The 12516-nt window shown below is 41.4% G+C and overlaps 1 protein-coding gene across 6 annotated transcripts in view; it reads right to left on the bottom strand.

The window, feature by feature from the left end:
- The window catches only part of AOPEP (aminopeptidase O (putative)), a 340077-nt gene that overhangs the window by 76217 nt on the left and 251344 nt on the right, over positions 1-12516 (bottom strand). The window lies entirely within an intron of this gene.

Genomic DNA, 12516 nt, shown 5'->3' with positions numbered 1-12516 from the left:
CCCGGCCAGCCCGCTCGAGAGCAGCGGGCGCGCGGGGCCCGCAACACCTAAGGCGCAGCGCGGGCGGCGGGCGGCGCGGGGCCGGGGCGGCGGCGCGGGCGGAGGGCGGGCGCTGGGGCGGAGGCGGGGCCTGCCTTAAAGGTATAGGCGGCCGGGCCGGCCTCCCCTCAGGTCGCGCCCGCGCCCGCCCCCGCCCCCGCCGGCGCGTCCCTATTTTATTGTTCTCTTTGCGAACGTCTTTCTTCCTCTCCCCGGGTCCCGCCCGCGCCCGCGCTCCCGCGTCCTCCCACGCGCGGACCGAGCCGGGCGCGCACGCCTTACCTTTCCAGCCCCCACCCCCGCGGGCTCCGGGGGACCCGCGAAAGGGTTTCTCTGCCGCTGAGCGTGCCGGAGCGCGGCCCGGCCGCAGGAGAAAGGGCTTAGCTTGAGAAGTGCCCCCACCCCCGCGGCCAGGCCACCTCGCTTCTCCGGTCAGAAACCTAAGTGTCCAGATGGTCTATGCGGAGCGGAAAGGAACTTTCCTAGTGGACTTTTTTTTTTTCCGGGAATGGATTAGACGCCATTAAGTAGACATTTTTCAGTGGCCCCTCCGGACTCCGGGGCTGTGGCAGGTGACCTCCCCAGGGAGAAACCGGGAGCGCGTAAAGGCGAGCCCCGCGCACCGCCCGCGCTTCGACGGAGCCTACACTCTCCGGTTAAGCGCAGTAGGCACCGCACGCGTTCTGCCCATGGAACCCCACCTCCACCCCACCCCCGCCAGCGACAGGGGGAGAATTTAAAAGGGTACATTCTGTATTCCTTATTAGGGGAAAGTTTCCCCTTAGTTTGTAAAAGCCTGCGATACTCCAAGTTTTTCCGCCGACCCCCAAAAGACTTTCTTCCCATCCGCATCAGAAGTTGGCTGAACCAGAATGGGGGTGAGCGCTTGGGGAGAGGAGTCGGGTAGCATTTCTGTTTGTTGATCTTGACCATCCCTTTAACTTTATCGCATTTCTTTAAAGAAAATCTGTCTTGCCCTCTCTTTATTGCTACCCCATCCTTCTTTCAAGATCAAAAGCTTTAGATCAAAGCCAAGATCAAACTCAATACTTTAAATAGAAGCAACTTTGCCACGGAGTATTTTACACAAAGAGGAGCTTCTTAATGGACACATCAGAGTGGAAAACTTTATTTTATCCCTTCATCCCATATTCATAACTGGACTACTTAAAATTACATTGATGATGCACTTATATGTCCTAAAATAAACAACAGGTCTGCTCAAATGGGGGATTCTTAAGTGTTTGTGCTTCCAGGAATACAAAGAAAAAAAAAGTCACTCTATAGAGTTAGATAGGCATATTAGCCATTTTGTATCATTACTAGCTAAGTGCTATGAAATGCATGCTCATTTGGTAAAGATTTTTCAAAGTGGTGGTGAATCCTTATGTAATGTACAACTATCATATACAATTTTTCACTGTAAAAGAAATGCATAAAAATAGTGAATGTCTTGCAAATTTCCAGTGCACAGTACACATAGGCAGATAAAAGTTACAAATGATGAAGTGGATTATGTATATGCAGAGCTGCTTAATTTTAAATGGAAACAAAACCTTGAACTATTTGAGCTTCCACGCTGCTAATTACAGTTCCAGAATCAATAGAAATCTATATACTGGTAAACACTTCCCTTTACTCACTAGAATTTTTTTCCTTGGGAATTCACTATCCCTAAGAACTCTGCTACAAATCGTTCAACACTGATGTATTAAAACAGCACCCTGCCTAAAGTGGACCTTCCTTAAGTATCCTTTTTGTTGACTTATCAAAAATTTTTTGACACGTAGCCTTAAAAGAAACAAAAAACAAAATAAATTCCAACAATCCAGTAGCAGGAATGGATAACTATTGAAAATTAAATCCGACACAGATTTCTATGAAAATCTGTTTTTACAGCTGGATAGTTAGTACTTGAAGGCTTGTTTTCCCTTATAATTCTCATCTTATTGTAGTCTCAGATACACACACACACACACACACACACACACACACACACACACACACACGATTGTTCCTCATTCTAAAAATCCCACTGAGCTGCTGGAAAGATCTTAGGAATGGAGACCTGGGAACCCCGTCTTGCTGCCTGTTAACAGTCTTCTGTCTTCCTAGCCTGTGGCTCATGGAGAACCTAATGGCTTCTGGCATAAACTGAGCAAAGGAAAGAATCCTACTGTCATTCTGTTCTACTACTACTTTGAGTAGATAAAAGCTATGGTCCATTCTAAGTTCCTCCTAACTTGTCTCTTTTGTACTCATGCACCCTCATGACCACACCCATGATCCATCCTCCATGGAGAAGTCAGAAGAATATTTCCAAAGGTAGTTCAAATGATATCACTTTGCTTCACCAAGAATGTACTTCTTTCTCTTCTCTGCCTGGCTGGCTCCTACTTATTAACAACAACTCCAGAAAGGTCTTTCTTTATTCCCCAATCCAAATTATGTCACCCCTGCTATTCCTTCTAATAGCATCCTGTTTATTTCTTTTAAATTGCTTATCTTTTAGAGCTATTAAATTTTTTTTTATTTTTAATTAAGACTTTATTTTTTAGAGCAGTTAACAGAAAAATTTATGCAGAAAGCAGAGTTTTCATATGCCAACATAACACACAGTTTTCTCTGTTACTAACATCTTGCATTACTGTGCTGCATGTTACAATTCATGAACCAATATTTGATCCATCATTAGTAACTACAGCCCATGGTTTACATTAGGGCTTGCTCTGTGTTGTACATTCTATTAGAGCTATTTTTTATTAATTTGTTGAATGTCTATCTCCCCAACTGGCTTTAAAGTCCAGGAAGAAAAAAAAATAAAGTCCAGGAAGAAAGAGATACTGTCTCTTTTCTTGTTGATTTTTGTCCAGTCAATAAAAACACTGCTGGCACATAGTAGATACGAAATACGTATGTTAAGTAAGTGAGTGGAAGACATAGGAACAAATGGCTGAATGAATAGCGTATGAAATTTCAAGGGGAAGAGTCTCAAGATGAAGATCTTTCTAATTAGCTCCTGTTTGTTTTTCCACTAAAATACCTTGTTTTGTAAAGAGCACAAAATTGTGCATTTTTTAAAGAGAAAGACCATGGACCTCAGTTCATTGCTAGGGTACTTCTAAAATGACTTAAAAAAAATAAAAACAGAAAAGCAAAAAGAAAATAAAAATAGAAATGAGAAATAAAGATTCCTAATTCCCTAATATTAATCATAAAAATTATATTCTAAAATGGTGCTAGCAGCTGAATTTAATTTGGAATAAAACAGTAACATATTTCAAAATTATTGGGAAAATATTATTAGAAAAATTTTAATTCTTTTTTTGTGTTCAATATAACTTCCACACATTTCTCCTTTTGCCCACCTGAATCTCTCTTTCTTCCTGGGCTGACCCTGACAAAGGTAAGGTGTGGAGAAACTGGAAGAAGACCACTTTTTAAAAATTGGAATTCCGTAGTCAGGGATGGATAGTCTAATAACTATCTTTAAGAAAGTGGTGAAAGCACTTTAAAGCTATCTTTTAAAAACAGATGTTTTCTATTTGAATTATGTTTTGAAAAATGTTTCGTCTAGTAGAGATGCAAGTTTTGAAAGGAAGTTGTTCTAAGAAACTTTCTTGTCAATGCAGTTTATAATAGCTGAAGACAATTTCAGAGGCTGAGGAAAATGCCATTGCTTTAGAATAAAAGCATTACTTAATCTAGTGGCTGGAGACTACTTTTGGAGAGAAAACCTTTTTCTGTTTTTTTTGTTTGTTTGTTTTGGTTTTGTTGTTGTTGTTAAGAGGAAATGACTCCTTTCACTGGAATAAGATAGTGATATCAATGTCGTGTTGTTAGGATGGATATGTGCTTCTGTTTCATGATGAGCTATAGTCCGGAGGAATGAGAAGCAGCAGCACACTTTCTTAGTCACCTAGAAGGCCGAAAGGGCAGACAAGGGGAGCCCTTTAATTAGTCCAAACAGCCTCAGATGGCAAATTACACTCCCTTGGGCACAGCAGAGGAAAAACTATCTACTGTAAGAAGTCAAAAGACCTTTTAATACCAAACAAGGTAGAGAGGTCCAGAAGCTTTTGCTGGTTTCAGAAGGGATCTATAGCCAACATATATCAAGGGTAAATGGAAAAGTAAGCATCTACACAAAACTGGAAATAAAATCAAGGCTAGTTTAAGTTGCAAATAACAACAAGGAAGTAATCCTGATTGGGGTCAAAGTTCTCATATGTCTATGTCTTTAAACTTTGCTCTACCATTTTAGAATGTAGCATTCCTTTATGATATCTTTTGTTTGATTTTAGAAAAGCTATAATTTCTATTATTGCCCATTTTGTGTCTCTGTAAGAATGAATGCCTAATTCTCTCTCACAAGGATTTTGGCCCTGCCCAATGGACCTCTTAGTGGAATCCTTATAAAGCATGGTTTTCAAAAAAGGAAATCCTTCCCACATTTGTTCTGCAGTGAACGGGCTCACAGAACCTCTTTCTCTCAGCTATCATAACCCCAAACTGTTAGAAACTTTTACGGAACGTGCCTGAGGGAACATGCTTGGTTCTTGCATTGGTAGATCCCCTCTGAGAATCTGAAGCATTAGCTATCAGCTGTTGGCACCCTAGGAAAAAAAATACCCCTACAACACACACGGTCCCCTACCCACTTCCTCCACACACATCAATTGTCAGAAGGTTTACAGATTTTTCTGATTGACCAAACCCTTACCCTAGATACTCTAAGATCCTTTTGGATTAGAGCAGACCACCATACAGCTGGCGCAGGACTACATCTTACTGGTGCTCTGTGAAATTCCTTTTATCGCATTATGTTCTGGTAAGAAGCCATCAACCTTTATTGAGGCACATTATAAGAAACAGCCCCATAAAATCCATCACAATGTTTACCGTAAGGATGGTTTCAGAGGATTGTTTATTACATTAAAGAGTAATTTTCTGAGAGGACCCACAGGAAAAACTTCTCCCTGGTATCAACATCAGGAATAGCTGGACTGAGGCACCTGGTTTGTTTTACCTCATGAACACTGCAAATTGATCCCTTTTCCCTCTTCTAGAAAATTCTGTGACCTTACACTAAACCAAGCATAGGAACTGCAGGGAGTGCATACTGTATGCTAATTTAATTCCTGGCCCCATCTTATTTTCTTGCCATTATTTTCACATTGCTTCATTTTTAATATTTTAATTTATTTTTATCATTCTGTATTTTGCTTTGGAAGCTGTCTTAACTCTGTTTTGGGCAAGGAGGAATAAGAATAAATAAAATATTCTTGGTTTATTTTTTCTTTCTTTAATTTTCTTTTTTTTTTTTTTCTGGGAGAGGAAGGGGGTCTGGAAAAAATGTTATGGTTCTAATATTTCTCTCCATTAAAAACACTTAGAAGTGAAGCACAAAAGGTAAGGACGTATGATTATAGTCATAAAATTCAAGGGAAAAAACTGTTAAAATATAAAACAAAAGTAAATACAGTGCTATACAGACATCACACTGAAATACTATAAAAATGTTAACCAACCAAGTATTTTATCTTTTTTGATATCAAAACCAGAGGAAATGAGCTCTGACCTCCAGAAGAAGAATGTAGACTGGACATATGGACAGGTTAGTCACTTAACAAATGTACTGAGAGCCTACTGCAAAACAGAACACTAGCTTGTGAACACAGAGATGAGTAAGACACAGTCCCTCACCTCAGGACACACATGTGACCAGGCAGTGACACGGCATGGTAGCAGGAGCATGCAGACAGCCTTTGAATCCAGGCTCTGCCATATATCCATCGTGTGAGGTCTAAGCCTCCTTTCTTAGAGAGTTGTGAAAATCGAGAGACACATGTGATGTGCAGTTGTTATTTATCAAATTCTAGACTGTTAAAACTAAGACTACAACATCGCTAGAAGCTGGACAGAAGAGACCTTAAGACACAAAAAGTACTGAACTGCTACGTATATCAGAGATGACGGAACCTCAGAACTGGTAGAAAGAACCAGGGTGGTCAATTTTGTAAGGCTTGCAAAGTGCTTCCACATGTAGGCCATTCTGTTTGTTTCCCACACAGTCCCATTTTCAGGATGAAGAAACTGAGTCTTGGGGAATTTTTGGACCTTAAAAAAATTTTTTTTCATATTTATTTATTTTGTAAGAGAGAGAGAGAGTAGGGGAGGGGCAGAGAGAGAGAGACAGAGAGAGAGAGAGAGAGAGAGAGAGAGAGAGAATCCCAAGCAGGCTCCATGCTGTCAATGCAGAGCCCAACATGGGGCTTGATCTCATGAACCCTGAGATCATGACCTGAGCTGAGATCAAGTTGGACGCTTAACTGACTCAGCCACCCAGGTGCCCCTGTATCTTTTTTTTTTAAGATTTTATTTTTAAGCAATCTCTACACCCAACGTGGGACTTGAACTTACAACTCCAAGATCAAGAATCACATGCTCTACCAACTGAGCCAGCCAGGTGCCCTAAATTTTCCTGTATTTAGTACTTAATATTGTGTGGCCCTTAGATCTCCTGGCTGTAAATGTAGTACTCTTTCTACTCTAGCATGAGAGCTTAAGGAACATCTAGCATGACTGTCTTACTTTAAAATAGTTGCTTATTATGTGGATCCGATCAACGTCAGATCAAAACACAGCCCATAAAATATTATCCCATACCATAAAAATCCATTGAAATGGCCATTTCAGAAAACAGATATTGTATACCCCTTCAGCATCTGTATGACTGCAATTCTTTACAGAAGCTTAACATTCACGGACACTTTGACCTTAAAGAGTTTCACAGGTGAAATATAAAGTTATTTAGGTGTGGCTTTAGATCAGTGGGTCCCCTGACTGCTTCTTAGAATCACCAGGAGGATTTACAAATCCCAATGCCCAGGTGGCACTCCAGACCATTTAAATTCACATCCTGAGAGTGGAACCCTGGCATCAGTCATTTTTAAAGCCTTCTCCACCCCCATGCCTCCCCCGTGATTCCACTGTACTGCCAGTGGTGAGAACCCCTGGTTTAGATCATTTTAATGATGACCTATCTCTAACAAGTTACTATTAAGAAATTCCAGATGTTTGGGAGACATCTAAATTTCAAGGTCAGTGCCACAGAGGACAGCCATCTATTAAGTTCTATTTCAATAAGTCTCTGGGTAGTCAGCAGACACAATGCTGTCAGCCTGACCCAGCGTAGCATTTCCTATAGTTTACACATAGGGATGAACTTCTCAGCAAGATTAGTTAAGTACACACATAGACAAAAGATTGAAAAGAAATGGAAGATCTCAACACTAACCAGAAGGGAGGCAAGAATGGATGGGTATTTGGCTTTTCAGAATTTTTTCCAGGTTCGCAGTTAATACAATTCTGGATCCTGAGTGGAAGCAGCATAGATCCTTGCCTTTCAGGGAACCTGGAAAGCTGTATATATGAGGTGGTTATTTCCCCACTCATCCCCTGTAGACAATGTTCTAATTATGTCGATGGCTGCCACCTATTCCCTGGAAACAAATATCTTGCATTTGGAAGACTTCTGGCCATGATTAAGGGTCAGTGTGAACCAATGGAAAAGACCCTTCGTTATGTGCAAAAGCTACTGTTCTGCACAGGAAGCAACCCAGGTTGATCCTGCTTAGTGTTGGACACCATCCTCTTACCAGATGGGCTTCCTTATTTAGAAAAACACACTACAATGATGCTATAGGAAAACTACTCTGGCAACAAGCCTTACAGAAGATATTAGTTACTATTTTTTAAAAGCATAAACATATATGTTAGTATTTCAGTAGCTTGAAACGCAAACGCTCATGCCTAGGTCCCTTTGGTTATTCCCTAAGATGGAGTGGGTGTGGTACCTGTAAATATTTGCACTGGGAGTGCCTTGTGCTTCATGGTACCTTTAAAGGAGGCTATGCATTGGGAGTCTGGGGCCCCAGCATGTCTATTTTTAAAAACATTGGCACTCAGACTGGCTTGCCTCTCATCTGGCCTCCCAAGAGAACCCAATGAAGTCACAATTTGCAAACAAGCACAATGGGCCTAAATCATCCCACCTCTGTTCAGAAGTAAGAACACACACACACACACACACACACACACACACACACCACACACAGAGTAAGGAAAGTAAAATCCATCACAATGGGAGGGTGGGTAGGATGGCTGTCCCAAATATAAATAATACATGAGAAAAAGCTATTTTCCAGACTGTTTGTTCACCAAACATTTAGATCCATAGAAGAGGTGTTCCAGGAAAACAACGGGAAGGGCCGGAATTAATTGGCTGCTAATCTCTTCACTTTTTGTAGGATGTTTCCTCCAGCAGTGGATTAAATCAATGTTTAATGCTACACAGGCTCAGCTGTGTCCATATTAGGAAAGCCCAAGCTCACATCTCTTTCTCAGTGAAGAAAGGACCCAGCCTCCCTCCTTTGCTCCACTTCCACCCCCCTGCCTGTGTAGGTGGGAGAGTAGGAGCCAGGGAATGTGAACTTGATCCAGCATTGATCAGCCAAGCAGCAAACTCTCATTGTTCTTTAGATACCAAACATAACTTCTCTCTACTAGGGATCAACCCAGCCATTCTGCATACAACACAGCTTTTGTGCTCAGTAGTAGGAGAGATGAAAAAGAACCACAAAGAACATTAAAGCTTTATTAGCCTCATCATAAGCACCTAATATGCAGAATTTAAGAATCTACCCAGGGAATTCATATTCATATTAACATTACGTATGTTAGATTCTCTTAAACCTAACAATCTGCTGGTCATTTCTGTCTTTACAATTATGGATTTCAATTTATACCATAAATACTGAGGTCTGCTTTAGTTTTGCCTTCCATCTGAACATTTCTTACCTCACTGCCTTGCTCTCTGAGGTCCAAGAGCATTGGAAACCAGGCTAATATACCACTAGATATGCTGTTGTTGCTTTTAAGTGCTGTCTTATGAATGTGGCTTAACAATCTTTGTACAAAGCCATGTGTAATAAGAAATATACAGTTCAGAATTTAGACCTCAGCTACCTCCATCCTTGCCAGCTAGAAGCTGTGTAACCTCGGGCATGTCACATGACCTCTAGGAGATTATGCTGTCTGTCTTGCAGAGCTGAGGATGAAATGAAATAGCCCATAAAGCAAGAGGCACAAAGATGGGCCGGTAGATGCTAATTCCCTTCCTCTTCCTCCCACCCCCCAACCCCAGAACAAAAGCCTGGGCCGTATGTCTGATATTCTGAACTTAAGTAAACTTTCAAAGGTATCAAATCAATGAGATGTGACATCATGATACAAAGCCTCACCTGACCACCGCACAGATGTGATGCCACTGATGGGGCCTATGGTGATATGGCACGGCTGAGCTACAACGAACAAGTGCCTGTCCCTTCCCAAAGGACGGGTGGACATGAGGAAGCAAGTTCTCTTTCTCATGTGCCTTATTATAAAGGGGATCATTCTGTTTCTGGTCCCATCTCTCTCAAAACAATAAGCCCACTGTTGTTCTAAGAATATTGTAAAATGAAATTTGATATTTCCAAATTGTTCTCTGAAGGTACCAATATGACCAGGTGTTAGATGCAAAAACATCTAAAATCCTGATAGTAGCTATGTGCATTTAAAGCTAATGTAATAATTAAGAAGAGAGAAAGATTAAATTGATAAATACAATTCTACACAGAGCTATCTAACCTACATGTTCCTGGATTTACCCATTTACAGGTTTTTTTTTTTAATGTTTATTTACTTATTTATTTTGAGAGCGAGAAAGTGAGCAGGGGAGGGGTGGAGAGAGAAGGGAGAGTCCCAAGCAGGCTCTGCACTGTTAGCACAGAGCCCGACACACAGCTCCACCTCACAAACCATGAGATCGTTACCTGAGCTGAAATCAAGAGTCAGACACTTAACCAACTGAGTCACCCAGGCGCCCCCATTTACACTTTCATTCACTAGATGCATTTATACAAAACTCAGGCAGACATCTTTCAGTCACAAAATCACCGACAGTGATGAAGAAATACAATCTGAGGAGGAGAAACTCAGCAAGAACTCTGGAGAAGCCAACTTTCCAATAAGTATAACCAGGAAGAGTCTTACAGAGAACGTATCTTTGTCTGGCCACAAGGAATATGAAAAGTGACTGCACACACAACTGAGGAAAAAGGAAGAGAATACAGAGCAAAGGAGATGAAGACCAGAGGAGCTGCCAACAGGGAAGACAACCTCTCCCCATAAACAGGCCATGGGAGTGAGGGCCTTTCTCTCCAGTTCAACCCTATTATCACTTGTTGCCCTGGAGTCTTAGCCCCCAAGTCTGACGTATTGACTCTGGTCTCCCTTCCATGCATTTTCATGCCAATAAAGTTGCTGAGATTAAGAAGTGAATTGTGAAGGTTCCTGGCATAAACAATGTCGTATTGCAAGGTCAGGACTAATGACAACCAGGATGCCCTAAATGCTCTTTAAGAAAAACCATCTGATCTATGTAGCTCTCAATGTGGTTTGAAATTCCCTTAGCCTACAAAGGAAAATATTTTTAGCATGTAGCACACTTTGTAACAGACATATAAATGCACTGAAAATATAATTTTAGGAAAGCATCTGGGTTTGATCATTTCTTGTTATACCTCAATGCCAAATAGGTTCTACTTTGTCAATATAAGGAATACTGCAACATTCTGTTACAAGCTCAGCGATCACTGTAGCAATTTCTCATAAACATTTCATTACTGGCTCTGCTTGGTTTTATTTTTTAAAGTGGTAAATAATCTACAGATTTAAATATAAAAGCAGCATAAAAAATGAGATGCTCCTTCTGGACCATTTGGCCCCAATGTCTTCCTCTCCCAGAACTCACTGGACATTATTCCCCCCAAGGTCATCTGGACAACAGACATAAGTGAATATTTATTTTTATGGCTCAAAATGTGTCCTAAAAATAATAGTTGCCTCTGTCTAAGGTAAACTCACCTGCAGCTTTTATTGATCTGCAGGCATTTCAAGACATCGACAACCCTGGCAAAAAAATTTTTTTCACCTCCTGCTGGCCAAACAGGTCTGTGAATAACTGATTTGCAATAGAAGTAAATGCCTATTCTTCAATGATCAGCCAGCCTAAACACTCTTGCAGATTGATTATTACCTATGATTTCTCCTAATAATCATTTCAAATAGCAATGTGCCAACTGAAGAGCAAAGAAATGCACACACAAGATTTCTTGAGAGTATACCTTTGTAAAACACCACTCAGGAGGAAACATATGAAAACTCTCCCAATACCACTCCAAACTAAGGGCAATTCCACAGATTCCCAGGTAAGAAAGGAAGATGCTTAGAGGAAAAGCAAATCCCAACTTTGCTCCTCTCAGAGGCCACCAGGTTCATCTGGAGCTCACAGCTCAGCCAGGTACTGGGCACAGCATACGGTAAAAAAGTGGCTCTGGCCTTCACCCAAGCCAGTGCCCCCCATTCCCCAAAGAAGCAGGAAGGGCTCAGAGAAGGCAAGTGGTTCACCCAAGGCCACACAGCTTAGTGCAGTACAGGACTGCTTGCAAAGCTGCATCTAATGTATCAGTTGCCTCCTGCATCCAATATAGGATTAGGTTTGCAGAACAAAAATTCACTACAGCATGCTTTGTGAAAACAGCAAATTGGATACACCATAACTGACTCTCCTCTCCCACCCAGCCTCTGTTCCTGCTCCTTAACCTCAAAATAATGCAGCCTTGCATTTTATGCATCAAATTGTCTGGACCCCACTTAGATATGGTGGTGGTAGTTATAAATAGGATCAGCAGCAGAAACACTGAGCCTGTGAAGGCCCAAGCTGGAAGGCCGACCTGGAAGGACAGGGTCTGCTGTTGAATGAGCCGAACACACCCACTGCCAAGTGCCAATAAATCACAGACAACTGTCATACAGAGATATGTGTGTGACATGCTGTCCTGTTTTAAACACATATTTGGATTTGGGAAGTTTGACAATCACGAACTATTATCCTGACCTGCGATACACTTGCTGGTGGGTCACCATCGGGCCGTGCACCCCAATGCTCTCCTGCTCTGGGGAAGTGGAGGGGACAAAATAAGGGCAAAAGCCAGCGACTCTAGTTGGAATTTGCTTTTGAATGCAAGTAAGAAGATAAAGGATGCATTCCTTAAATGCTTTAGAAAGTACATAAGCACACATTTTTGTTAGACCAATTGCTTTTTCTCATTTGTTATCTTGGTGACCTGATATTTATTACCTAATTTAGTTGCCATTTCAAGGGAGGCATAGCTATGTCTTTCTAAAGGCAAAGACCTAAACTCATCTCTACACACACTCCTATTTTTCACACCAAAAAATGCCATAAAGCCATAAATTTCCCATGCAAAGTAGTCAGATACACAGGGCTACTATTTAGAAACATCCATTGGAAGAAGGATGTATATACACCATGGCACACACTTACAAAAAGCCCTGGAAAGTGAGGTT

The sequence above is a fragment of the Panthera tigris genome, chromosome D4 (assembly GCF_018350195.1).
Source record: "Panthera tigris isolate Pti1 chromosome D4, P.tigris_Pti1_mat1.1, whole genome shotgun sequence".
Classification (NCBI taxonomy): Eukaryota; Metazoa; Chordata; class Mammalia; order Carnivora; family Felidae; genus Panthera; species Panthera tigris.
Note: the sequence above shows the minus strand (reverse complement) of the source record. Positions and strands in the feature narration are given on the sequence as shown.